Source organism: Rousettus aegyptiacus, unplaced genomic scaffold, assembly GCF_014176215.1.
Source record: "Rousettus aegyptiacus isolate mRouAeg1 unplaced genomic scaffold, mRouAeg1.p scaffold_m13_p_11, whole genome shotgun sequence".
In the NCBI taxonomy this organism is placed as follows: Eukaryota; Metazoa; Chordata; class Mammalia; order Chiroptera; family Pteropodidae; genus Rousettus; species Rousettus aegyptiacus.
Genome location: NW_023416286.1, coordinates 72803940 through 72830716, shown reverse-complemented (window position 1 = coordinate 72830716; position 26777 = coordinate 72803940). Strand labels below are relative to the sequence as shown.

Below are 26777 nucleotides of genomic sequence, written 5' to 3'. Positions count from 1 at the left end.
CCCAGTCTCAATTTCCATCAGGCAAATAGAAACGAATGTACTTCTGCTGCCCCATCCTCCCCACCCTCCCAAAGCAACCAAGGGTTTGCAACAGGCTCTGACTCCTCTCACTTCCTTCCTGGGCATGAGCTCTCAGCACTCTCTGCTGCTCACAGAAGGTGGGTGGCAAACGGTCATGCTCTCAAGCAGTCAGGAGACACAAAAAGCAAAGCCCTCGGCATGTGGCCACCAAGCGAGAGGTTTCAGTTCTCTTAGAGTTTAAAGTCCAGGCATTTCAACCTAGAGAGACCTCTGTCCACGTTGGTCATTTACTGATGGAAAAATCAGCTTGGAGTGGATAGTGGGAATACAAGATTCCACAGGGTCAGAGCTAAGACTAGAATCCAGGTTCCCTGATGACTCTCCATCTAGACTCCTCATTGTTTCCTTGTGCATGAGATGAAAAGAGACAGGAAGGGAAGAGGATCTTGGAGTTTGAGTTTGAGATTATCTAGCCCAAGGGTTTTCTGAATCAGAAATTATGCAGCTTTAATCTGTTCTGCCCACACTCCTCACAAGGTATCTGGTTATCTGTTTCAAAGACATGTCCAAATCAGTGTGCCAGCTCTGAATGCCCTGGGGTGGTAACAGAACTCAGCTCTCTCCCCAGCCCAGAAGACGAGCCTTTGCTCCCAGGGCTCTCTGTTGCGGCCGGGCTAGCCTGCAGCTATAGCAGAAACATGTGGAAACTTACAAAGGGAAGCTGTGGTTCAGCATAGCAGATGATGTGCACAGATAGGGTGTCGAAGGCTTCAAGCTAACCCAGGGCTGCAGAGGTCCTGGTCCTCCACAGGTGCTGTTCGAAAGCTAGTGTGAAATAAGGTGGATTTCTCTGCCTGTGGCCGAAATAGTGCCATTAACTCATTTCAGAACAAGGTTTTGAAAATTTAAAAATATAAAACAGTTCCATCTTCTTTAAATTGTAGATCTACTTATAGAAAAAAACCTAGATTTAACCCAGGACCATGCCATTTTTTAAAAAATGCATATTTGTGGTAAAATTCAAGCCTCCAACACTTTTCATGCAGGTCCCCCAGATGTTGTTACTTGCCTTGTCCCTTCTCACGTAGCAGGACAACAGTAATCACTTTTCGTGGTGCATACCAGAGATCGTAACTACACGAGGCAAAGCAGATGCTATCGTTCTCATTGTACAGATGAATAAAATAAGGTTAAGAATTTCCAGTTGTATGTTTTGCCCCGGATCTCAGAGCTGGTAACAGGTAACAATTCAAGTCGAGGCCTGAAGCTGGAACCTGGAATCTTTCCACGGTGCTGCTCCTTTTACCCATCTCAGATACAGCCAGCCAAAGCTCACTGGACCAACTCATTCCTCCTCTCCTTAAAGCTGAACACATGGAGACCACAGTACACCCACCTGCCCCACTCAACCACCAAGACTCAGCAGAGGTGAGCTCCACAGTCACTCTCCCCTGAAATAGTAAGAGAAAGGCAAATTACCTCCTTTTCCTTGAGATACCTCCTGACACCTACATATTTCCTTCTGATATGTCAATCACAAATCTAGTTTTAAAATTAGCTCTCCATGCTGGTTGATATCGAGTTGGTTTCAGCTTTCCATAATTCCTATAAGTTTGTGCCCATATCTCAATTTATAGTGTCTACCATAGATTATAATCCTAGACAGAAGGAATCTAGACTAATTACCATCTAAGAGAAAACCACCCAAAATTATGATGAATATTTGATCTTTACAATGAAGATGATGAAGATGAGGATGATGATGGGATAAGAGCCCGCAAGGCTCTGTCCTGTAGAAGCCTCCAGAGCACTTCACCAAAATTTTCCATAGAAATTTCCCAAAGAGCTGCAATAGAGGACTAGGCAGACAGGAAAGCAGAGGCTCTGAGAACTGGTTTTCTCTGGCAGTACCAGATAAGGGCTTACTGTCTCCTCTCTCTCGGGGCACTGAATGAGGGTCAGAGGAGGCGCAGGGGCTGCTGGAGGCGTTTACTTCAAGGAGAGCACTCGTCAGCCAACAGAAGCAGCACCTGCTCTTCACAGCAGGGTACCAGTCATCTCTGAGCCATAGTTCACCAAATTCAAAGCCAAACTGGCAGATTGGAGAAAGAAGTCAATAAAACCTTCATGTCGGTGCATGGACTCGTGGTTTCCCTGAAACATGCTGAGTATGACTCAAAGTGGGGGAAGCTAGAACAGAAAGTCCAGGCCTCAGGGAGCCAGCTGCATGTCTCAGCCTCTGCGAGAAGGTTCTGTGTCCCATTATCAAGCCCACTGAGTAGAGTCAGTGCAATTTTACAGGGCCTCACTCATTAAAGAGGAGCAGCCATAGCTGTGGTCTGAGTATAAAATAAGGCCAAAAATAATAAAGGTAAGAACCGTGGAGACACGTTCACACCAGGATGAGACTGCCTCCCGAAGGCACTCAGACCCCGGCTGGGAATATCTTTTAACATTCTCAGAAACTTTTATCCTGGGTTTTCTACAAGAGTCAAAAATTATCATTAGCTTCTAAAGCAATTAGACTTAAGCGATTGTAAATAAAGAATACAAATCGTTTATGTTATGCATTGAGTCAATATAGCACACAGCTCAGACTAATAGCTGTTGTCCTGATTCCAGCTTGCATTTAGGACGTTTGTTTTTTATTGCGTTTGGTTTGCTGAGTGCTTTCAGGCAGAATAAATAAGGCTTTGAAGGAATAGCTCAGGAAATTTACAAATTGAGAGTATTTTTTACTTTTAAAATAATTTTACACTTATAAGCACTTGTATGTCAATGGCTTGCAATCTGCTAAAAAGTCGTACATTTTTGGAAAGGAAAACTACTTTAATATGAACACTTTCTAACTTGCTTTAGAAATAGGACACAGAAATCAATCTATAGACCCATATTTCAACCATCTCTTGTCATTTTCTTTATTTTATTCACAGCTCATAGAGATGAGAACTGGGAATGAATAAAAATGAGCTGTTTGACTCATATATCCTTATTCTGTTTTAATTGCAGGTAAAGATGACACACTGTAGTGAAGACATTTCATTACAATTCAGAAAGAAAAAGGTTGAGTCAGTTATGAGCCGTATGAGATGGGGGCATTGAAAGATGCATGACAGTTAAATTCAGGCATACCTGTCATTTCCCTGTACATGGCATTGCAACAGATAAATAACACTCATGTCATCTATCGTATCTGCTTAAATAAACGGTATCGGCTTGCTATAAATATTCAATGTTGTCTTTTATACTAGAGTAAGCGTTAGCAATGATGCTACTATCTCTTCATGTGCGGTCACATGAAGATTAGTGTGCCAGTTTCTAAGATGATGAACTCTGGCTGTCCCTTCGCTCTGACACCCGCATGCAGTTACCAGAGCTGCCAAGTGATCCTAGAGCTACAGGGCAGAGGAGTAGGGAGGAGCACACACAGCCTGGAGCCAGAGAAAGTCCAAATCCCAACTCTTACTCTCACTATGACCTTGACGAGCTGCTTAGTCACTCACTCCTGCCTCATTCTCCTCATCTGGGAAGTGAGGCCAGTAAAGCTGCCTATTGTGCAGATTCATTGAGGTAAATACTTAGAACAGCCTCTGGCACATAATAAATACTACGTAAGCATCATCGTTCCAGATGACAATGATTTTTTTTAATATGGGTACCTTAATACTTCTACTTCCACTCCTTTCCCGCCTCTACATCCCACCCCATTGCCCCAGTCAACTGGAATAAGTAAGATCCCAGGCAGGGATTCCTGCTTCTAGTATATACCATCCACCCACCTCCAGTGCAAATCTAACATTCCCTACTTTGTGGCTCACACGACCCAGTAGGCATTTCTATCATAGCGTTTACTGCACTTTTTATTTCATCTATCTATCTATCATCCATTTATCAGCTGTCTGTCTATCTGTCTCTCTAAGTATCTCTCTATGTATAGTGGGGCTGAAAACATATATTTTAATAACTGATATCAGAAGCCCATTCAGATAGAAAATTGTCTTTGCTTAGGAAATATCTTGATAGGTAAGTTTTGGCAGGAACGGTGAGTCCCAAAGATTCATTAGGGAGAAAGGGTAAGAAAGAAAAATCTAAGTTGCCTGCATGAGAGGTATGCATACATTTGAAGATAGAAGTGAGCAATGGAAAATAAGTTGGGTTAATGGGAAAAGGCAGTCAAACAACATTAAAAAAGAAAAAAAGTTTACCTTTGCAGAAAAATTTGGCCAGTGACAGATTCCTGGTGGCTGGAGTGGAAGGAGATTTAAGGCAGGAATGAGTCATTTTTTAAGTTCAAACTGTTTGCATTACTAAGATGTGAAAAAGGCCCACCATTTAAGTAATGCCTAATACAGATGGATTGGGACCAAATCAAGGAAAAGAAGCTGAGTTCCATGTAAGAGTTTAGATGAAGTAGAGGGAAGAGAAGAGCAATGGAAACGAGACAGAACTGAATGCAGGAGTTCAGGGACTTAAGGCCTAGAGCCAGAATGAAAAAATGAAAATACAAACTTTCGAGAACTTGCAGAAATCTTGCTGATGAGCTCGGGCTTCCCAGGATATGTGCAAAAAAAAAAAAAAAAAAAAAGGCTAACATCTATTATTAAAAGTTCAAAATCCAGATATGTTGGCTTAGGTCCACCAAGAAACGGACAGGACTGGATGTGTAAGAAATTTACTGGGGAAATAAATACCTATGAAGGAGTAAAAAGAGGGAGCTGGGAACGGTGAGAAGAAACTTCAGAGAGAAATGCAGGTCTGACTCCTGTGAAAAGAGAGAGGGAGGAAGGAAAATTGGGTAGAAAGAGCCTCAGACCACAGAGCAGTTCTAAGAAAGACCCAGCCAGGTGGATGAAAAGTCGTTGAAGTCAAAGTCACCATTGGAGGAGTCCCGCATCTCACAGCCAGCAGCACTACCCCCGCGATAGTGGTAATGGGCCACCAAAGTTGTGAACTCAGCACAAATGCAATAGTAGACCCAGAGGGCCAGCAGCTGGGGCTGTCATTCAGCCATGCTCCCAGAGCAGGGGATTAGAGCTGCACATTGCCGTCACCACCACCCAGGGCTACCTCGGCAGACAGCGAAATGTCTGATTCATCATGTGATACTCAACTACCCAATGTCTGCTGGATTAATAAAATGATCCGCACTGTGCACACCATGTAATCATCCTGAACAACTATTGAAACCAAAGATTGTGTGATTGTGTGCAGAATTCTTTCTGTTTTGTTGTGTTTTAAATTTATCTTAATAAGTTTTATTTAAATATTATTTGGGAACACTGCGATGGTTCCTCAAACAATTATGTGTGTGTGTGTGTGTGTGTGTGTGTGTGTGTATACCATTACCATATAATCCAGCAATTCCATTTGTAGGTATATACCCAAATGTGTTGAAAGTAGAGACTCAAACAGTTATCTACGCTCTCACATTCATAGCAGCGCTGTTTATAATATATAATATTATTTTTTCTATTTATAATAGCAAAATAAAAAGATGGAAATAACCAAAATGTCCATCAAAAGAGGAATGGAAAGACAAATGCCATATATACATACAATGGAATATTATTCAGCATTAAAAAGGAAAGAAATTTGACACATGCTACAACATGGATGGACCCTGAGGACATTATGCTAAGTTAAATAAGTGAGTCCCAAAAAAGACAAATACTGCATGATCCCCCTTGTATGAGGTAACTAGAATAGTCAATCTCATAGAGACAGGAAAGTAGAACTATGCTTATCAGGGGCTAGGAGGAGGGGAGAATGGGGAAATAGGGTTTAATGGATGTAGAGTTTCATCTGGCAGAAAAGAAATAGTTCTGATGATAGTTGCACGATAATGTGAAGGTACTTAATTTGACTAAAGAGTGTACCTAAAAATGGTTGCAATGGTAAATTGCATCTTATGCATATTTTGCCACAAGAAAAATATGTTTTTTTATAAAATATATCTTATTGGAAAAAAATTAAAAAGAGTTAGTGCTCCACAGTATCATGTGCTATGCCCCAAGTCCACCTCTCTGCCTCCAGATCCTTAATAAAGTCAGCAGGCTACCAACTTCTCCCAGCCTCGCCTTTTGGCTGGTGGGCTGGTTCCAGGGCTCTCTCTAATTATTTTCCTTCCGAAGTCTGCTTGGGGCAATTCCTCAGACTCCATCTGCGAGCTTCCTCTCAGAGCAGCCATTCCCAGCCAGCCATTCCCACAAAAGACCACAAAGCCCAGGTGACAGTACCTCCTTAGACCCCAGACGCTGGCTCTGTCCTTTGGCTCCCTTGACTGAGATTTCTCGGTGTAAAAATAAAAGTAGATTTGTTTTGGTAAAAGTAGCCAGATGGTATCTCTTTCCCTCAAAGACTCCTACCAGGACAACGGAGTGAGACCAGATGGCATCTCTTTCCCTCAAAGACTTCTACCAGGACAACGGAGTGAGAAAGCTACCTGAGTCTTCGGCACAAGGGTGGCATGGTGGGCTGGGACCCAGCTGGGGACATGAGCTCTGTGTCCACAACAAAGAGGCTGCGAGGGCAGGAGGCACCCCGCAGCCTGCCGTCGATACCCAATGCCCTCTCTTCTCCCTTTGCACATGCTTCCTACCCTTACTCATGAGACCCTTCTCATTTTCCACTCTGCTTCAGGCACTAAATGACTGCAGGTACTCTGTCGTTCTCTCCATTTATGCCTTCCTTCCTGCGTGTCCACTCACTCTATTACTTTCACCATACTAGAAGTTCCAAACTGTCAAACACCCTGAGTTCAGACTTTGGGCTCCACATACTATGTGTTTAAGGCAGTGCATCATGGGTATCAATAACATGAAATCAGTAGGACATGTGGGGATACTGATCACTCATGCCATAAAGGTGGCCAAGACAGCTGACCCAAGGCACCAAAAGGCCTATAAATCACCTAGGCTGATTTATAGATCAAGGCGCCTAGATCTATAAATTGTTCAGAAGGTCAGAGGAAGGGGCACAGAGAGGGCATACGGTGTCCAAAAAAAGATGCAAAAAGTATGGCTGTTCCCTATGTGATGGCAAGATACTCACAGTGCCTGACTCCTCTTGCCCATGAGCAGCTCGCCGTGTTAGGTCTCCTTTTGGTCATCTGAAACCAATTCTAGTTTAGACAGAAAAAAATATATTATTAAAAGAGATTAGTTAGCTCACACGATCTTTTGAAGCATTGTCAGGCTTAGGGACTAAGTAGCCAAGAAAATTCCCCAAATAATATTCCCTTGGCCCACTGGTTACAGAGAGCGAGTCTCACACAAACAACACTGGCAACATGGGCATGCCAGGCTGCCTTGGCTCTCTGCCATACGGTCTCCAGAATCTGGATACTCTTACCACTACACTAGCCGAAATGAATCTCACACCATCCTTAACTTCTAATTCAAATTCTATTTGGTGGGGCCTAGGTCACATGCCTGTGCCCTAACTGGAGGCATGCTGAGTAGGTATTGGGGGAACTGGCTGGTCTCTTAGTTGAGGAATTCTCCAGTCATGGGCACCATATGCATAGGTTCTACTGATGAATACTGGGCAGCCAAAAAGAGTACACGTGCTCCTTTGGGAGCATCCCTGCCCCCAATACACTCTACTACTTCTGCTACTCTACAGCAATGCTTCAGAGAAAGCTTTGGTACCTAGAAAATTAAATTCTATCTTGCTGAGAGAATAAGAAAGGCCAATTATGTAGACATAAAAAAACCTCAACAGTATCAAATGTACGCCTTCGGGAAAAAAGAGCAAACTCCTTAGAGCACCATTCAAAGTTTTCCACAACAGGGCTCAACCCGCCATTTCAGCATTTCTCCACTTTGCTTCCAAAATTCTCTACATTGCTACAACCACACTGGGCGGCTTCTGCTCCCCATGTCCTAGGACGTAGTACATTCTTTCACCTTGGTTATTGCTCATTTCATATCCACTTGCCACTTGGCCACTTGCCATCTACTCTGCCTACCCAACTCCTACATCCTGAAACACACAGCTCTGCTTCCATAATTCCTTAAGAGGAAGGACATTTTTCTCTTTTTTAAATGCCAAAGATAGCTGTTATCATCATAATCCATTTTTCAATTGATCACGCACCATGAGACACTGTCCTTGCCTCAAACTCCCATTTGTGTCTGTTCTTCATTCATTCATTCATAAATATCTTATCTCCCCAATTAGCCACTAAAAACTTTCGTGGTAGAGACTCTTTGATAGACTTCTTAGAATTCCCATAGCATCTCACATAAGGCTTTGCACATTATAGGTAGCCAAGATATGTGAGTTTAGATTTACTTTACTCCATAGAGTTTTTACCTATCGCAGTGACTTCGAATGCCCTTGCTTGTAGCATGGCCCTGCTCCACATGCTGACACTTGTTCATTTCCTTAAGTAGGGCATCTTTCTTAAGGGAGCCAGACAGGAAGAAGTCAGCAGTTGATTCTTCTCCAGCAAGCATGCTGGCAGAAACAGAGATAACATCTCAGCAGCTCTCATTAATCTGGGAACATTGGTCCAATATTTATCTGAATCGAGCTGATTAAGTGTTAGGTACATTCCGAGAGCCCACAAATCCTTAGGGCAACTACACCAAGTAAACAATTTTATTCTCGGTTTACAGATAGGAAGGCTATGTAACTCCACTGGTGTCACCCAGAGAGTAAGGGACAGACCCGGGAATCAACCCAGGCAAGCTAGCTGCAAAAGCAGTGCCATTAACTACTACCTAGGGACCATGACACTCTGTTTTATATTGCAGTCTTAATCATGGTTTCTGCAGAAAGAGTACATTCCAAAATTTTTAAAGTACATTTTCACAAACCATCTCTAGATGATTCTAGCAACACCCATCACCGTGATTTCTCTGCCATCCAATCAGCCACAGCCACTCCCTCTCCGACGCGGTCGGGACCTCAGCGCTAGGGGAAGCCGCCTCCTTCCAGCTCAGTCCTATGGACGGTGGTTTCCCTTTTTCTTCACTTTTGTCATGTTCTGCAGAGTTCTCTTTACTTCTTCCCAGGTATCTCCTTGTTCCTGCAATCCCACTACCTTTAACGATTCTTTGTATTAAACTTTCCATGTTCGACTGACTGCAGTTCCTCTCTCCCTATCGGACTCAGACGCTTAGCATATGCGCGCTCGGTATTTTCTTTCTACCCTGACATATATATTCAAACGTTTTACCCCTGTTTCTATTAATTTTAAAATTCGGGTTTCACTTCTTTATTGTATATTTACTTTCTTTAGTCTAAACTGTTCATGGGATTTAAAGCTATTAAATAATTAAAATTCATATGCAAATAAGGGTCCTGCCTATTTAATTTGTTGCCTTCCGTTCCCAGGAAAGAACCAGGCTCAATGCAGTAAACCAATTATTTCTGATGAAGATACTGAAGCTGATGACCCTAGGTTTCTCCATCTCAGGTTAGTTTTCCCTACAATGAAATAGCTCCCTTAGGAGTTTAGATATTAGTACAAAGAATAACAAAGCTATTAAAGAGAACCATGATATAATAGTTTATCGTTGTGTTTCCCAAATCAAAATTTTCTTTTCCTAGACATTTTCTGAAATGTTCGTGGCCTGCCTCAGGCTAGGAATTGATTTAGAAGATACTAAACCCTGAGAGATAGGTGTGGAGATAGATAGACATGAAAAATTGTAACAAAGTAGAGCAGAGATTTTTCAACTTACTGTAACAGAGCAGAGGATGACAACTTCAGAGGAACATAGGAGAGGGAGGCCGGTGAGAGCGTTGTGATAGTTAATAAGTAAAGTCTCAGACCAAATTCCCAGGGTGGCCCAAAATTGAAAACTTCCCAGGTTAACCAACAATTCCATTACCGCTGCCCAGGAGATTGAGAGCTGTGGTGTGGTGAGAGGAGCTGGTTTGAAGCCCCAGGTTCTGCTGCACACTTATTATATGTCCTTGAGCAATTCCTTAACCTCAGTATCATAACAATGCCTACCTCCCATGGGGACACAAAGAAGCACTGAATTTGAATGCCCTTATCTCAGTGGCTGGCAGGGCCGTAGGAAGTCTCAGCAAATGTAATTAGCTTCCCCCTTGGTATTAGTTTCCTAAGGCTGCCATAACAAAGAACCACAAACTGGGTGACTTAGAACAACAGAAGTTTATTGTCTCACAGTTCTGTCGGCAACAAGCTCAAAATTAAGGTGTCAGCTTGGCCATGCGAGGCCATGAAATCTGTAGAGAAAGGATCCTCCCTCGCCTCTTCCAGCTGCTGGTAGCCTCAGACTTTCCTTGGTTTGCGGCAGCATAATTCTAACCTCTGCCTCCACCCTCACATGGCGCTCTCCCTGTGTCTCTAAACAGAGTCTTCCCTCTCTGCATGTCTGTCTCTGTGTTCCATTTCCCCTTTTTATAAGGATATTTGTCTTATTGGATTAGCCTCCCCCCCCCCCAGAAAAATCTCATTTTAACCTAATTCTCTGAAGTTTCTCTTTCCAAAAATGGTCACATTCTGAGGTACTTGGGGTTAGGACTTCAACATAACTTTTCCTATGGGGACACAATTCAACCCATAATACCCCCCTTAATTTTCTGCTTAGAAGTGGCAGCCTAACACCCTTCCTCCATAGTGAACCATCAGTCAGCTATTTCTAGTACAATTTCTGTTTTACCAGTTACTGGAATATGGGTTATATACCACAATCCACTGAGATAAAGCAGAGGTAAGTCTATAACTTAGAAACCTCCTAACTCCTCTCTGCCCCATTCTGGCACTGGCCACTGCGACCACCTTCGTCCTCTCCTGGTCTATATTTACATACTCCCCACGCCCACTCCCTGCCTCACTTCATGAGCCCTGTGCTACCCAGATGCTCCTCCCTTCCCTCCCCTCTTCTGTGGAACAAAGAGACCATAAAGGAAGGAGTGTAGACAGTGCACGCATATGTGAGCAGAGACACATCGATGTGTCCTCAAACTGGCCCCGGCCAAGAAACACCAGGGAATTAAGAAGAGTTCCTAAGTTTTGTTACATGTCACAAGTGTTGACAAATAGACCTGTGAGCATTGTCTCTCTCTCTGTTTCGACTGTAAGAAACTTGATTCTCCCACTCTAGAAATCCCAAATAGAAAAAACGAAGAGATGAATGGGCTATAAGAGATAGCCCCACATTAGGCAGGCGTATGTATGCATGGTCTGGAAAACATTTGCTAGTCCAAAGTCATCTCCCCATCACCCCCATTTAGGGTCTAAAAACCCTCATCACTTGGATTATTCTTAAGTTAAAGACATCCTGGCCTCCAACAGCATTTAATAAAAGCAGAATGCTTTTGGGGGAGGAAACAGGGTGTCCTCAGTGCCCGCAAATATTTTCACTTAATGTACCTGGTGGTCATTTTAGTCAGTTGTCTCAAGAGAATAAATCCAATTACAGGCTAATATTTGTTTTGTTCTCTGTTATATCCTCAGAGCTTTGCAAATCCCTGTAAAACGTAGTATGAATCCACCTCTATAAAGTGAGGATAGAATAGTACCCAGCACATCATGTTGTGAAGTTAATGATCGATATAGCAAAAATGCTCAAAACAGTGCAAGGGCTATGGTAAGCTCCCAGTAAATACTGACTGCCATTATTATTATTATTATTATTATTATTATTATTATTATCATCATCATTGTTCTTTACTGATTAAACACACAGTAATGGGAGAGGAGAAAGGTCTACAGATCTGTCCAGCAAGGGAGATGCTGAAGGGGAGAGTCCAGGAGGGAGTGGGTGGTGGATAGAAAAGGAAAGTGATCAGGACCAGCTTCTCCAACCACACAAGTATGTACGGAACAACCCTGAAGACACTGCCTACGTTCCAAGCACAGGGCACTTACCACGGCCCATGGAGGGCCTGGCACCGAGCTATGGCCATCCTGCCCCTCCTGGGTTGAGCTGGAAGCGTTCATCTTGCGCTTTGCTGCGGCCAATGAGGTGTAATAAAACTCAGGAGAGTGTAGTGGGGAGAAGCTTCCATAAGTTAGAAAAGTGATGGTGTCCCGGAATCTCTGAAACTGAACCAGAAACACAGGAAGCAAAAGTAGGTGTCCTGGATCCCTGACAAGGACCCAAGGGATATTTATTATACAGCCTAAAGGAGAGGAAAACTGCTACACCAGAGATTCCCGAAGAGCGTTACAAGTGGCTCATGAAAAAAAGTATCCAAATAGGTTTCTGGGTTAAACAGAGTTAAACCTACTTCTTTAGCATAAGATTTCTCCAAGCTTCTATTACGGCTAAATGCACAGTGAATCTCCAGGAGTGAATGCTGTGTGAAGTGCTGTCCAAATACATTTGCTCCAAGAAGCCAATTATCAGTAGAGGGTCCAGAGACTGAATCCTCTGCTAGAAAACCCCAAGGTTGTCAATAAGTGCTAGACAGTGTCTCTAGGGTAAGTCACCTGGTATTTCTGAGCTCTCAGTTTCCTCGTCTAAAAAATGTAGAGACTCCATCAACAGTTCTTAGCTGAGATGCAGGTAAAGCTATGGATTTTCCTCTCTGTAATTAGCTGCCTCTTTATAAATGGGCTAGACTTAGTTTTCATACAATTTCAGGGACTCATAAATCCCTTCTTGACTATAGGTGTTCTAGGATCCTTTCTATCTCTAAAATAGTGAATATACTTGAGTTGGAAGGCTTTTAGGGTAGATATCCACAATTTTTGTCCCCCTGGCCAGCATCCTTCCCATTCCTTCAGTAACGGCACTAGTTTCCCTTCATGAAACCAGTTCATATGTTTCAAGAAAAATTGACCATCTCCCCCCAGTTCCAGAGGCGGGCACGTCACCCAAGCCTTAACTATCAGAATTCCCCTATCCACAATGAAGCAATCATAGATGACACAATGCTGATAAGAGTATTCTCTAGGACACAGTCTAGTGCTATCAGATAAGGAAGAGAGGAAGAGAGGGAGGACGGGGGAGGAGGGGAGATGGGGGGGTAGGAAAATTTTTACATCATGGCTACTAAACTGGTAAATGAAATCCTGCGGTCTTGGTAGTCACCTTTATCTTTGAAAGGGAAAGGGATTCCTAATGACATTAGCTGAATCATCCCTGAAGTCCACTTCATTCTCCAAAATATCCCATTTATGTGAGCCCATAAATATTCTCTTCTGTTTAAACCAAGTTGCAACTGAAAGACTGCTGAATAATTCAGACATCAATCTGGGGATTCCCAGGGCTGCTGTGAAGCTCAATGAAGAGGCTCACCGTGTTACTGCTGACTCTACACTTGATAGAGAACTGCAGAGGGATGTTAATGGACGGCTGTGCATTGGTAGGTACTGGCAGGACCTGACCACAGACCCATGTGATCCGTGCACAAAGAAGACCTCGGAGACTTCACGTAATTTCTTCTACCTGCTTCCTGAAATGCCGCTGTGGGGTCTCTGTGACATTGGTGGGAAACAGAGAGAGGTGTGGAGAGTGTTGCAGAACCTTTTGAAAATCTAATAAATCTAATCAATTCTCTGAAAAATAAGAGATGTTTACCTGCAGTTTCAGGGGTTTATACATTTCCTGAAGCCCTGAAGTTCTCAGGGATCCACTGCCTCATTTCAGGCAGAGAGGGATTGCTGGATTTGTTACATGAAAGAGCCCAGTCTCTCAAAGCCCTGACTAGGGGAGTAGGGGTGGGGGGAGGGGGGAGACATCTCCATTTGCACAAGAAGGGAAAGGAAAATGGCACCGTAATCCACAAAGACTCTGGCATTTAAACGAAAAGCATACATTTGTATCACGACCTCCCACCCACCTTTTGAGTTTTCCAGCTCATAGGAGTGGGGAGCCAGCAGAGCTGAAGCCCCCTTAGTCAGATCTTGAATTAACCCGTGACCTAAGGTTTGGATTCCTGTAAACGTGTTCCCAGGAGAGAAGACACTTTGAACTCTTCAGTCATTCACACCTTATCCGGTGTAACATAGTTTGATAAGGAGCGCCTAGTGCTTCTGACAAAAGTCGAAGGGGAAGCAGTGATAACAGATGTGTCCTCCGCAGTCTGGCTCTGTCTGGGCCTGCGTGGCAGAAGCGCTAGTTTCTAAAAAAAGCAGTTGACCCACACCTTTGGAATATTTTGCTAGATAATTGTTTCAAATGGCTTTGTTCTTCCCCATTATGGGAGGATTTATAAAAATAAAAACATAGCCAAAGCCTCATCACCAAGGAACTACCGAGTTTACAGATGGCTGTAGATTTAATAGCAAAGTTAGAGGCTGATGGTTTGCCAAATCCTCACCTATTTTTCTTCTCATCCTTAAACTTTTTCATCAAAACTGACCTCCAGCACTGATGCCTACCTGTTTCGTTCCCAACCCCCGCCCCATCCAGCAAGCCCGTGCTATGACCCTGCCCAGGCCCCTGAGGCCACCTACACACCTGAGGACGAAGGCAGGGAGTGGAGTGGCCGCTGCAGCTTAGTCCCAGCCACAGTCATTGCACCAAACCAAAGTCTTGAGTATTGTCTCCTGCCATAAAAGATGTCAGATCTGGGGTCTCACGTGAGGAGGGCTCAAATGAATCGCTGCGAAAAACTCATTTGACAAGCCGGAGCCTTTTGCCAAGAATAAAAATGGTCTCTCCTGTGCCTATTTCTATCTCAAACTGAGAACGGATAATAATTTATGTTTGCCTTACTCCTCACTCCTCCACAGCAGGGAGAGTGCTTTTCATTATTTTTCTGCCTGTTTATTTGTTATATTTGGGACCCCAGAGGGGAACCAATGCGTCAGATCTACTCCGCAGCATCTCTACCCCTCTCATTCCAACAGGGGTAGAGTCATCGCCACACGTGCAGATGCAGCTGGAAACTGAGTCCGGATTCTCAAGTTTACTTCAAGGATGTCGATGCTGGTAGATGAGAATGTTTAAATGTTTTCCACCATTAGTCTTTTAAAAATAAGAAAAACTTATTTCTTATATGAAATAAGATGTTTATACTTAAAAAGCAAAGAATCGAACTAAGCCATCCAGTTTCACTCTGTTTTGAAAGACTTGTATTGGTACCAAAGTCACTCAGCTAGATGTATTTTAATAGGAAGCTCATTAAAACCTAAGCTACATCTTTGGTGAAGACCTTACACAATCAGCTCATATTTGATATAAGTATGAGGCAAGAATCGGGACACCAAGATCTGCGTTTTATGGATGACCATATACTGGCACAGCATCGAGCATTGAGACTTCACCACGGTGCCACTAAGGAGGATTAGAAAGTGTGTGAAGTTTGTATTGGGTGTCTCTGCCTGTTTTAGCACCTTCTTTCACTTTGTAAAACCCCCTGGAAGCTTCTCTTTGTTCTGCGTCTGCAGGCCTGATCTTCATGCTGCCTGGCCATAGCAAAGGGCTCTGTGTCCTCTGAACTGCCCACCCAGGATGGCAGTTAGACGACTCTGTGTTGCAAGAACAAGCTCCACCTGTTAAAAACACTTCCATGCCATGGAGATGCCAGGCACCATCTGCCGGGATACTTCTGCCTCTTCCTAGCAACTGCTCCCACATCCATGTCTCTGGTTACCTTGCCTGTTTCCCTAGTTACCAAAGCCACCGATCCCCAGCACACCTCTCATACCACCCCTGTCTGTTTGCAGCTTCGCCAGTGACCCAGGACCACCGGCAAGGGGTCCCAGGCACTCTGCCTCTAGGCTCTCAGACTGATTCTGAGCACCGACTCTGGTTTCAACCCTACCAAGCCCACAGCATGTCAGTCAAAACCCCAGTTCCAGCACTTTAATTAGGTGTTAGACAAGCTGACCAGTTAAACCAGTAGGTCTTAATCTTGGACATACATTTGAATCCTCTGGAAGACTTTAAAAATTACTAACCCCAAGGTGCCAGCCCAGAGATTTTGTTGGTCTGGGGTAGAAGAGTATTATGTAAGCACTACAGGTAGCTCAAGAATGAGCCCAGGTTAATGATCAAAGCCCCCGAAAATCTACAGTTCTGAGCATGTAAAAAATAATTGCTTAATAATGACTGTTTTGATAGACAAATACTAAAAAACCATCCCAGTTTGATTTAAACAAGTAATTGCTTCAGGTTTTTAATTTTGCCTCATATTCAGTAAAATTATTTTATAATGATATTTTATAAAAAAAAAAAAAAAACCAAAAACCCAATTCTCTACCTTCCATGGAACTGCATCATTGCTCGCTAAACATTGATTTTGTCTGTGAGATTCCCTGGTTGGATATTATGCACCTTTGGAAACGATAACTCTTTCACGCCTCCGAAGTGCTATGTAAAACCCTGAAATAGTTGGTTATATAATAAGAATGTCATTAGGCATTTTTCCAATTAAATCTTCACAGTTTTTCACCTAGTCCTCCAATCCCTTGCGATTGGAGGTGAGGCCCATGGGTTAGCAGCATGTTAGAAATGTAGAATCTACAGCCCCACCCCAGACCAACGGAATCAGAAACTGCATTTTAACTAGATCTTCAGAAGAACTATAGCTACATTTAAGCTTGAGAAGCACTACCTGGTAAACTTGTTTTATGAGTCTGGGTGTTAAAGTAACTTCTTTCAAGACTGTCCCTGCCTGGTCTTAGCTCTCCATGAATATTGTGCTCCCACCAAATGGAACCACCTCTGCTTTGCTCTTTCAACCCCCCTTTTCTCCAACAGCTGCAAAGCTCTCTCCCCTCCATTCTGCCTAAAAGCAGCATTTCCACTTCTCGAAGTCCCAGCTGAGCCTCTCCTCTACAAAACCTTTGCAGATGCCCCCAGCCCCGGAGTTCTCGTCTGCCTCTAATGTTCTAGCACTTATCTAGCTGCGTATTCCTCCAACGTTGTGGCTACTCTTGTTTTATTATTTAACTGTTATTTCACCCTTAACTTTCTGAGTACTCCTGCCTTGTCTTCCGTCACCTACATGCCTTTGTATCTGCCAAGGGGATTTGCACGTAATAAATTCAATAAATATTTGGTATTTGGCTTTGACTTAGATCTCTGATGGCAAACTAAATAATATACAAAACTTATGAATCTGAGTCTTGAAGCTGGCAAAAGTTTTACAACATTTAAGCTTTGTCAGTATTAAAACTTCCAATATGCTGAAATGAACAAAGTTGTAAAATAACATGCTATATAAACAGGTAATGGACTGTATTAAATAACTAGAGAAAATAAATATCAAAAATGAAAGCAAGACAACATAATATCAGGTATCGACTAAGAATGTAAGTTTCATATTATTGTTACTAAGGACAACTAATCAAATAAAATCCCTTAGCTACCAACAGCTGCCATTACCAAAATGCATTGGTGGCCAACCCCAGGCCTATGATGTACAAATAAAGCACATAAGGCTCCTGCATATAGGGTTTCTACCAGGGTATCGGCAGTCCCAAAATTCATTACATACCACTCCTGCATGGAATGACCCCATATATTGCAGTAGGAAAATTCAGCAGTGATTTTTCTAACCTTCATAAAGTTCACAAATATTATTGAGAGTTAACGATGTGTCCTGTAATAGGCCCCAGAAATACAGAGATGACTAAGACATGTCCTTCCAACAAATTTCTCACAGTCTAGTGGGTGGAGACATAAACAGATCATTTTAACACAATGTGGAGCATACAAGACTAGAATCTACATATAGAGGGTATTATTAGAACACAAGGAAGAGCTGCCTAGCCCAACCTGAAGCAATCAAGGAGGGCCTTTGGAGGTGGTGATGCCTGAACTGAGCCTCAGAATTAGCAAAGGAATTAGCCAAGTGAAAGATGAATATTAATATTCCAGTGAGGGGGAAGCATGTAAGAGAAGGAAATACTTGAAGGGGCTTAGATTGCTCTGCAGAGTAAGAGGCAGGAAGGAATGAGGTTTCCTCCACAGAGGTACTGACCTCTTGCTAGTTGATAAGCTTGGGCCGAAAAGACCTTGGACTTTATCTTAAAGGCAAATGGAGACTGTCTAGGCTTGAAAGACTTCCTACAGCTTCCCAGATCTGATATGCAAAGTAAAAACCGCTTAGATTCTACGCGAATCACAACTATATTAAATGCCATTGAATATTTGTCAACATGGCTACTTGGATAGATTCAAACATTTCGAGGATCGTCTCCACAGATAGATATAGGAGAAAATGATCTCCAAGATAAATCCCTTCCAACCAAGATTCTGTTCTGATTTCAAATAGCCAAGAAAATTATGGACCTATGACATGGATCTGTCCCCCAGAAGGCACTAAATAAACTGTATCACATGACAAATACCACAGTGCTATCAAGGCATAGTAATAAAATGAAAGAGCATTAAAAGTGCCATAGAATTATAGGCCAACTGGGGACAGGAGCCTGCTTCTTCTCATTCCTAGTTAACTTTTCTTTCCAGAAAACTATATTTTTCCCCCAATTATAACTCATGACATTGGGAAAATGTATGTGTTTATTATTTTTTTATTCTTCGTATTTTATTTTAAAATATTAGTTTTTCTTTCCATTTGCAACCAACCAGTTCAGTTATTTGCTTTTTACTTACACACACAAGCGCGCGCGCGCGCACACACACACACACACACACACACACACACACCTCAATTTTTATTCAATTTTGATAGGTGAGAAGCTGGTTGGTTTAAATGTTGCCATTTTGTGAAATTTTGCCTCAGCATAAAAAAATAAATTGTGTAGTCTAGATGTTCAAAACCATTAGCACAGAAGAAAAACACCAGCAGGAAGTAATTCTGTTTGGCTCAGGCAGGTTTTATACCCAAGGTTATATATAATCTGGAATCAGTCAGCTGCCTCCTTTTAAATATGTCATGTCTCCAACCTGAACCCTGCACGCTGATTTCCCTAATGGTTCTAATCTGGGCCAGACTTTTCAAAGTGGGTGAAACTAGATTACTCCCGACTTCCCCTGCCAGCCTCACTGTATTCAGACGCGTTCTCTCATTTTTTCATCTCGCTGGCACAAATATTATTTCCCTAGCAGTGCTGCTACTAGTTGGAGACGGGTCATATGTTCATATTTACATTGTTTTTAGTCTTTTTAGGACCACAGAATTACAGATTCATTAAAAAAATAAAAATAACGCAATAAAACATAGAATAATATTAAAGAGGTAAGTGTGATATTTTAGAAAAAAAATTCTTTTTAAGCGAGTAAAACAGTGGTGAATTGAATGGGTCCTAGGGCCAGACTGCAACTGGTGACTCTTGGTTTCCCCACCTACTAGCTAGATGACCTTGAACGGATCACTTAATAGTTCAAAGGTCTCAGTTACCCAATGTGCAAAATGGGGATAATAATACTAGTTTCTATCTCCTAATGTTGCTGACAAGATTTTTTAAAGTAATTAATATACAGTATTTATTTATTTATTTTTATTTTTAACCCTCGCAGATTGCAAGGACCTTGTCAGCTTCCAATCCCCTTTTTTTTAATTTTTTATTTTTTACACCTACAGCACCTAGTCTTCCTAGATGGCTCCCATCCAAGTACTAACCAGGCCTGACCCTGCTTAGCTTCCGAGATCAGACAGGATTGGGCTTGTTCAGGGTGGCATGGCCGTAGGCAATATACCGCATTTAAATTAGAGGTTGAGCTTGACACACTGGAACCTATGTGTGCTAGCTATTATTGGTATTATCATAATTATAAGGTACTATAATTTGATAATCTCATTAATTCTCAGAAAGTAGTTTCATAGACTATCACAGGGCATTTCATATTCACACTCACCCCCTCCTTTTCTAGCATTTCTTGAAGTGTTTGAAATACAAGGAAATAAAAAATCTCTTCTCGAGAAATTGCATTACAAGAGTCAGCAGAAAAGTATGATGTGGCAGATGCTGTTGGTAAAATGACCCAACCCCCTACTTCCGGCCTCTTTCCTCAGTCCTCTTCCAACTTGGAATGTCCACATGACACAGCACAGCAAGAAGAGACTTCTTCCTTTCCCTCCCTGATGAAATGATGGCTGGGCTGCAAGAGACTTACTTCCCAGAAAGAAATTTTAGAAGAATCAGAGATGTCAGTACTAACATTGCTGAGCCCTTGAACCAGTGCCAGCAACAACCCGCCCACAGATTTTTTTTCATCATGTATGAAAATAAACCCCTTTACAATTAAGACATCATATTCAGGTTTTCTAACACATGCAGACAAAAGCATTCCTGTCTCAGACATTTACAGACTCTCTACCTTGCTCTGGAAACTATCCAAGAGATATCGGCCTGCAGCACTCATCTGCACCCAATGCCACTGAGCCTTATTTCTTTTCCTGGGGTAAAAATAGGTCCTTGATGCTAGTGCTTCTATCTGTTCAGCCGTTCTCACCATAAGCTGAATCCTGGAAATACCCAGGAAGCCCTTCATGCCAGGTCTTCTCCAGTCCATCTTTTTGATCCCAGGTGCCGATCCCACTTCCAGCTGCTCATGCTGCAGGCTTTTCATTTCTTGCCTTCCAGAAAGCCACATTCTGGGTGACCAGTGTACCTGTTATTGATGCCACTCATTACTCTCAGCACAAACATCGCCAGATTTCTTCAACTTGAGAATGGGGCCTACTTCTTTCCATCATTTGTCTCTCTACCATATCAGTTTTATTATCTTGGCCAGTTTTTCCAGCCCCCAATTGTTTCAAAAGGCCTTTCTACCCAATCGGTCCTCAGCTTCTTCCTGTTCTCTAGTGAAGTTTAGTTACAGCTGTATACACAATAAAACTGATAAAAGCTATATAATATATGAATAGCATTACCAAGGAGTATATCCCATTGTCACTTTGTGTTATTAGACAATCAAATTGTTCACTGAAACAAATACATTATTAAACTATTTTTAAATTGACTATATACTTAAGAGAGTGCTTCTTCAGATCTACAATTATTCAACTACTTCCATAAAAAAAGAAAAAACTGAAACTTTGACTAGGTGATTGATAAATTTTTCTTCATAAAACCAGTTCATATTCTGGAAACAAGGGTTTGTCTGTTTAATATCATATGAAAAATTATAGTAATCTTGGCTAAGCAATGTCAGTAAATAGCATCTACATAAGCCTGGAAAAAAAAAAAAAAAAAAAGAAACTATATTCTTCCTGCCAGCAGAAAGATAAATTTTATTGGCCTTTGAAAGCCAGGGGATTAACTAGCATTTGGGGGGAGAGATTTTGAAAGATACAGAACCTGTCATTTTTTCTGCTTCATGAACTAAACATAAACACTGGGAAGGCTGTTATGGGTGTATTACAGCTGTCTGTGAACAGATGAGGCTTTTGAGTTTGTGAGCTGAAGGAGCAGCAGACACCATTCTGTGTTTAATAAGCCATACACTCTCTAGTACTGAGATTACCCCTGACAGGAAGTTAAAATTTAGAAGAAAAAAAAGTTCTTCCAAGTCACAGAGATATAACATAAGACCCTGTGATTATAAAGAAATCACATAGCTTGTGAAGGGAACGATTGAGAGACATGTCACTGCCTTTAAAATTCCCTATTATTTATAAATGGGAGGGGGTGGAGCTGAAAAAATATTCAAAGTATATAAATTACTATTTGGTAATGATTTAGACCACAGGGGACACAAAACAATATTTTTGCTTTCTAGCAAAACATGCATGTGTGAATTGAGGTGAATCAGAAACTCTTCCTAGATAAGAAAAACTTTAAATCATCATCATAATAAAGATAAAAGTCATTTTTGGACAATAGCTCAATAATATTCTAAGAATGGAGCCATTACATACATAATTCAAATATAATGTAATCCTCAAGACACACATTTCTAAAATAGAGGCAGACAGCCTGGGTGAGGATCTGGCTCTTGTGCTACTCTGTGCAAGCAACTTAACATCTCTGGGCCTCAGTATCCACATCTATTAAAAAAAAAAAAAATCTGTACAACTTGTGGAGTTGTTAAAATAAGTTAATATTTGTACGGTATTTAGAAGAGCTCCAAATACATAAAAAGTGATTTATAAGTATAAATAACAATCACAGTTGAATAGCTTACCAGATGGAATAAATTTAAACTAATCAGTCAGTGCAAGAAACCATAAAAGCCTCCAGTCTAACTTATCTCATACAAGAATCCTCTAAAAATAAGAAACAAAACCCTTAATACACCACAAGGAAGAGAAAACTGCATCCCTATAATTCCCACTTTGAATTCTAAAGCTGAAACAATAATAAATCCAACTCGGCATCCATGTGGCAACCCATCACACTTTTTAAGGAACCATCACTACCTTCTCTTCTTCAAACCAAGCATCATCTATGTCTTCGTCCTTAATGAATTTGACGGGGCCCGAGCTCCTTCATGATTCCCACCACCTGCCTCTATAGGCACTGAGTTTGTCAGGTTCCCCAGCAAAGTGAGGCAGCAAGTACCTGGATGTGATGTATCTAACACTGTCATTCTGGACCTTGATTTCTATTACCTGAGGCTTTGTTTGCATTCTCATTTGGGGACATCTGTGTCACCCTGTCACCTTACGCATACATTTCAGTTAATAAAGCTAGCCTCTTGATCTGCTGAAGAGCCAGAGCACTCAGCTCCATCCTTACACTGAATTGTTAAGCCTAAATTCAAAACTGTATACTGATCCCTATTAATAAGTCCCATTTGATTATTAATCAAGATAAGTGTGTGTAAATGGAATCTTAGTACACCAAATTAGATTTTAAATGCCTTAAAGGAAATTGTTGTTTTTTTTTTACAGGAATCTCATGATGAAAATTTTATAAAGCAAATAATTATCCACCAATTGATTTTTTATGTAACTATCTATTACTGTATTATAGTTGTCTAAAGCAGGATACAAATATGTTAAGCTTTGTGTTATACCATATTATGTTATTGCAGCAGATCTGCCTTCCTGTAATTTGATTAGACTAATACTAAAATTAGTTTATTTTCCTTAAATGTATTGAAAATAGAAGATAAGTGTGTAGAAGAGAGAGCCAGGAGACCACAGACCCAAAACACTATGCCCAGCCCTAAAAAGTCCTTAAAGTGCACAATCCTCACATGGCAAACCTAGAGTTTACTCTTTGGTTTAAAACTTACCTCCCATTCCTTTTATGTGAATACAATACTATTATTGAAAAAAAAAATTATAGCTGACTTTTACTTATTTAAATAGTTTCCATTCAATTTGATTCCACAGTTGGGTCACTCTCTTCCAAAACTCTCTCTCAGGCAAGGCCCTGAGGCAAAGCTTTCTACAGGTGAACCTCAGTTTAACTCTCTTGCCTCATCTCTGATGACACTCCATCACTGTCACCCTTAGAGTTTCACCAGCCTCATCTACCTATACACAGCTCCACTCATTTCTCAAAACCATTCCTAACGAAGGAGGCAATGGGTAAATTCACAAATTAATCCTGTGGCAAAAAACAAAAACAAATAACATCTAGTATGCCTGGGTGAATTGAGCTGTCCCCTTCTCTGACACTAACCCTTCCCTACTGCTGAGCACAGCATGTGTGGCCTTCTAATTAGGTTTCTGACTGAGTCTTTCTGTTCCCTTACTGGGCTTGAAGCTCTGTATTAAGCCCAGACACCAATGACTTTCCCAGCCCATTTCCAGATACCTGTTATGCAGTTACTACCTAGGACTCCACCATAAACCAGAACAATCTCCACACATCACTATGCCACCTCTCATTAGACTTCAAACATCAGCATTACTGCCTGAGGACCTCCCACCATGTTGGAGATTGGGCCTGGATTTACCCTGGATCTTTCAAAATTACAATTTGAAATTCTGATGCTAAAGAGGAACTTGAAAAATGTGCAAACCCATGTATTTAAAAAAATAAAAATAAAAAAGGCCTCGACTTCTTTTTCTGAGGCATAAAAGGAGTCTCAAATAAATGAAGATGCATTCCTGCTTGTGGCAAGGAGCCAAGGCCAAGAAGTACTGAGAATCCAGTTGAACAGATTAAACTTTTGGTGGCCCCAATTGACTTTTGGGGAGATTTTCTAATTGGCCAGTCTCGGGTGTGGAAGAATGATGTTTGAATTCATCCAGGCTTTGGATTTTGCTAAGCAGATATGAAAGAGGCACATGGGGGACAAAAGAGTCGATACTGTCGAAGAGATACTGAGTGATGAAACAAAATCTAAATGGATTGAGAAAAAGAATTGAGCATAGAAAGTGGGTAACAGGAAGAAAATGTCTTTCTCTGTCAATAGAGGAATCAAGAGTCTGGACAGCCTAATGGGACAAAGAGCTAGATGCTCCTTGCCAGAGGCTATAGCAAGAAAGGAAATGTCTGGATATGAAATTTCGGTGAAGACGTGAGTGGTCACCAAGTGCAGAGTACTGATCTGGTAGAAACTATTGGAGATAAGTAAATCAAAGCCCTGAGAAGCGTGTGTCATTTGGAAAGGTGAAGTAACCTGATGTGACATGGCCTTAGGGTGCACAGAAGGACTGAAGCCAGATTCCAAAATGGAACCTCTTTCCGAATGGTGGGAGGATTGGCTCGCTTGAGACAATAAATTAGACACAAGACAAGACAGAAAAATCTGGACTGCCTTTAATTTTTAATTTCTAAAACTGAGAAAGGGGAGATAAGAGTTCTAGGTTTAAATCTTCTGGTTAATACTACAAATACGATTTTAACTTCACCAAGTTATGACACATGGTCCCCTGGCAGAAGCAGCGCCAGTCAGGTGACAGGGTACCACAGCTCGAGATTTCGGTGAGCTCTATACCAATGCTAATAACACAGAACCCAACCAGAATTGACTTTAGCACAGCTAGAAAATAAGCTCAGGGGATAACATTAAAGTGGAAAAATACGTTTGACATCTACTTATTTCATTAGTTTAGAAAATCATTTACGAATCATTAAAATTCTTGACGTCTATAACCATAAAAGAAACAATGGAAGAAAAGAAATGAGACTGATTTCAGTTAAGATGATGGATGGAAACTACAACAAAGTTGTAGAATGGTATAGAAAAGCGCCAGTTGCCGTGGGATGTCATTCCATTCCTAAGTGTCCATTCACAGAAGTTGTACTTGAAGCTCAGAGGTTCTAACAGCGAATCAAAAATAAAAACTCAGGCACATAATAGCAAAAGGTAAAGTTCTATTAGTCCTGATTCCTTTGATAAATAATTAAGTAATAATGAAATTAGAAGGCTAATTTCAGTGTAAAAATTCCAACTCGTTCATATGAAAGTCCATTGTCAAAAAACCGCAAACTAAATGACATCACTTTGAGGCCCCAGCACTTGATTCAAGAAAAAAAAAAAAAAAAAAAAAAAAGCCTTTCACAGTTTTGGGTAAAGTAAAACCTTCTCAACAAATAATCTACAAGCATTTCTCTGATTATTACTTCAACACTAAGTTTATAAAATTTGGAAATAGACTATTTATTAGGTTGAGAAAAAAGAGATTGAGCAAACTATGACTGACTCCTGAGCATTTAATTTCTTTTATAAAGTAAAATTCTATTCATCTTGCTTATTAATATTTCAGACTGCCTAACATTCTAAAGTTCTACACCACATATAACATCCAACTGAGAACACAGGAGAAAAGTAACTGTGGTTATCCACTTCCTCTGCTAAGGACAGAACACCGTCACAATCAGCTAATTTACCATGGAGAGCAGGCATCTTTGTCAACACTTCTTGGAGAATCATGATTATTGGCAGGTAATTAATTTTTAACTAAACTTTTAAAAAAGATTTTTATTAAAATATAGCTAATGTACAATATTAAATAGTTTCAGGTGTACACTAGTTATTCATTCATTAACTAAACTTTTTAAAAATATTTATCTTTCTATGCAGGTCCTCTCTTAAACTTGCAGTTGGTTATTTTTATTTTTATTCATCCTGCTTTCATATGTTATACATAGAAGTTGAGACCATTAGTTGAAACTACAAACACTCTTAAAATTAATCATTAGTTATTTGTTGGGGACTCATAAAACTTAACAGGTAAATTAACTTTTGATATTCGTGTTTAAAATAAGTTTCAGTTTTAAAATTACAAGTAATAAATTATGCAAAATAATACAAAAAAAAAAAAAGAGGAAACACACACACAGAGAACTTTCTGTTTTATTCTTCTAAATCCCAAAGGGACACAGATACTACCAATCAGTTTATTTCTGGGTAGCATGTAATTATGACAATATTTTTCTTACACTGAAATTTTGAGGAGAGAATGGGTATTTTTTCTATTAGCTTCAAAATTTGAGGAATAAACTAGGGGGAAAAAACCAGATCGTGTGTGTGTGTGTGTGTCAGTGTGTGTGTGTATTTAGCAAAACAAAATAGACTAAAGAAAGAGTTGATGCATGTGCTCCACAGAAAAAAAAAAAATCATACTTCACTGCATGTCTCAAGAATTAATTTAATGTTTTTAAATTTTTCCATGAAAGATTATCTTTTCACTTTAAAAGGAAAAAGCTGAGCATAAACAAAACTGTATGTATTCCACATTTTATTCTCTGAAGTAAACATGAACCTACTTTCCAACATGACACAGTAAAAATAGTTCCACCATCACCGACAAGGATTCTATAACCTCTCTGTCTAATTAGGCAACTTAATCTCCAAGATTTGGTCTGCAACACTTGCTGACCAAAATTTTTTTGACTATTCCTGGAATTGTTTTTTGTTTGTTTGTTTTTTTGTTGTTTTTTGTTTTGTTTTGTTTTGTTTTTAATGAAACATTATCATACTGAGCAATTTTTCTTTTTGGAAAACCAGAGTAAAATCTCACAAAGATGTGATTGAACAGCATTGTCCCTCTGGAGATAA

At 40.8% G+C, this 26777-nt stretch overlaps 1 long non-coding RNA gene and 1 pseudogene across 1 annotated transcript in view; both read right to left on the bottom strand.

Annotated features, from left to right (window-relative positions):
• Positions 1-230: 230 nt before the first annotated feature.
• Positions 231-26777, bottom strand: part of LOC118609392 — a 53872-nt gene continuing 27325 nt past the window's right edge. The window contains exons 2-3 of the long non-coding RNA XR_004953407.1: positions 7072-7141; positions 231-1472 (exon numbers count right to left, since the gene is read on the bottom strand). This is a non-coding gene — a long non-coding RNA (uncharacterized LOC118609392). The remainder of the gene's footprint in view (positions 1473-7071; positions 7142-26777) is intronic.
• On the bottom strand, positions 19444-19561 carry LOC118609711 (annotated as a pseudogene).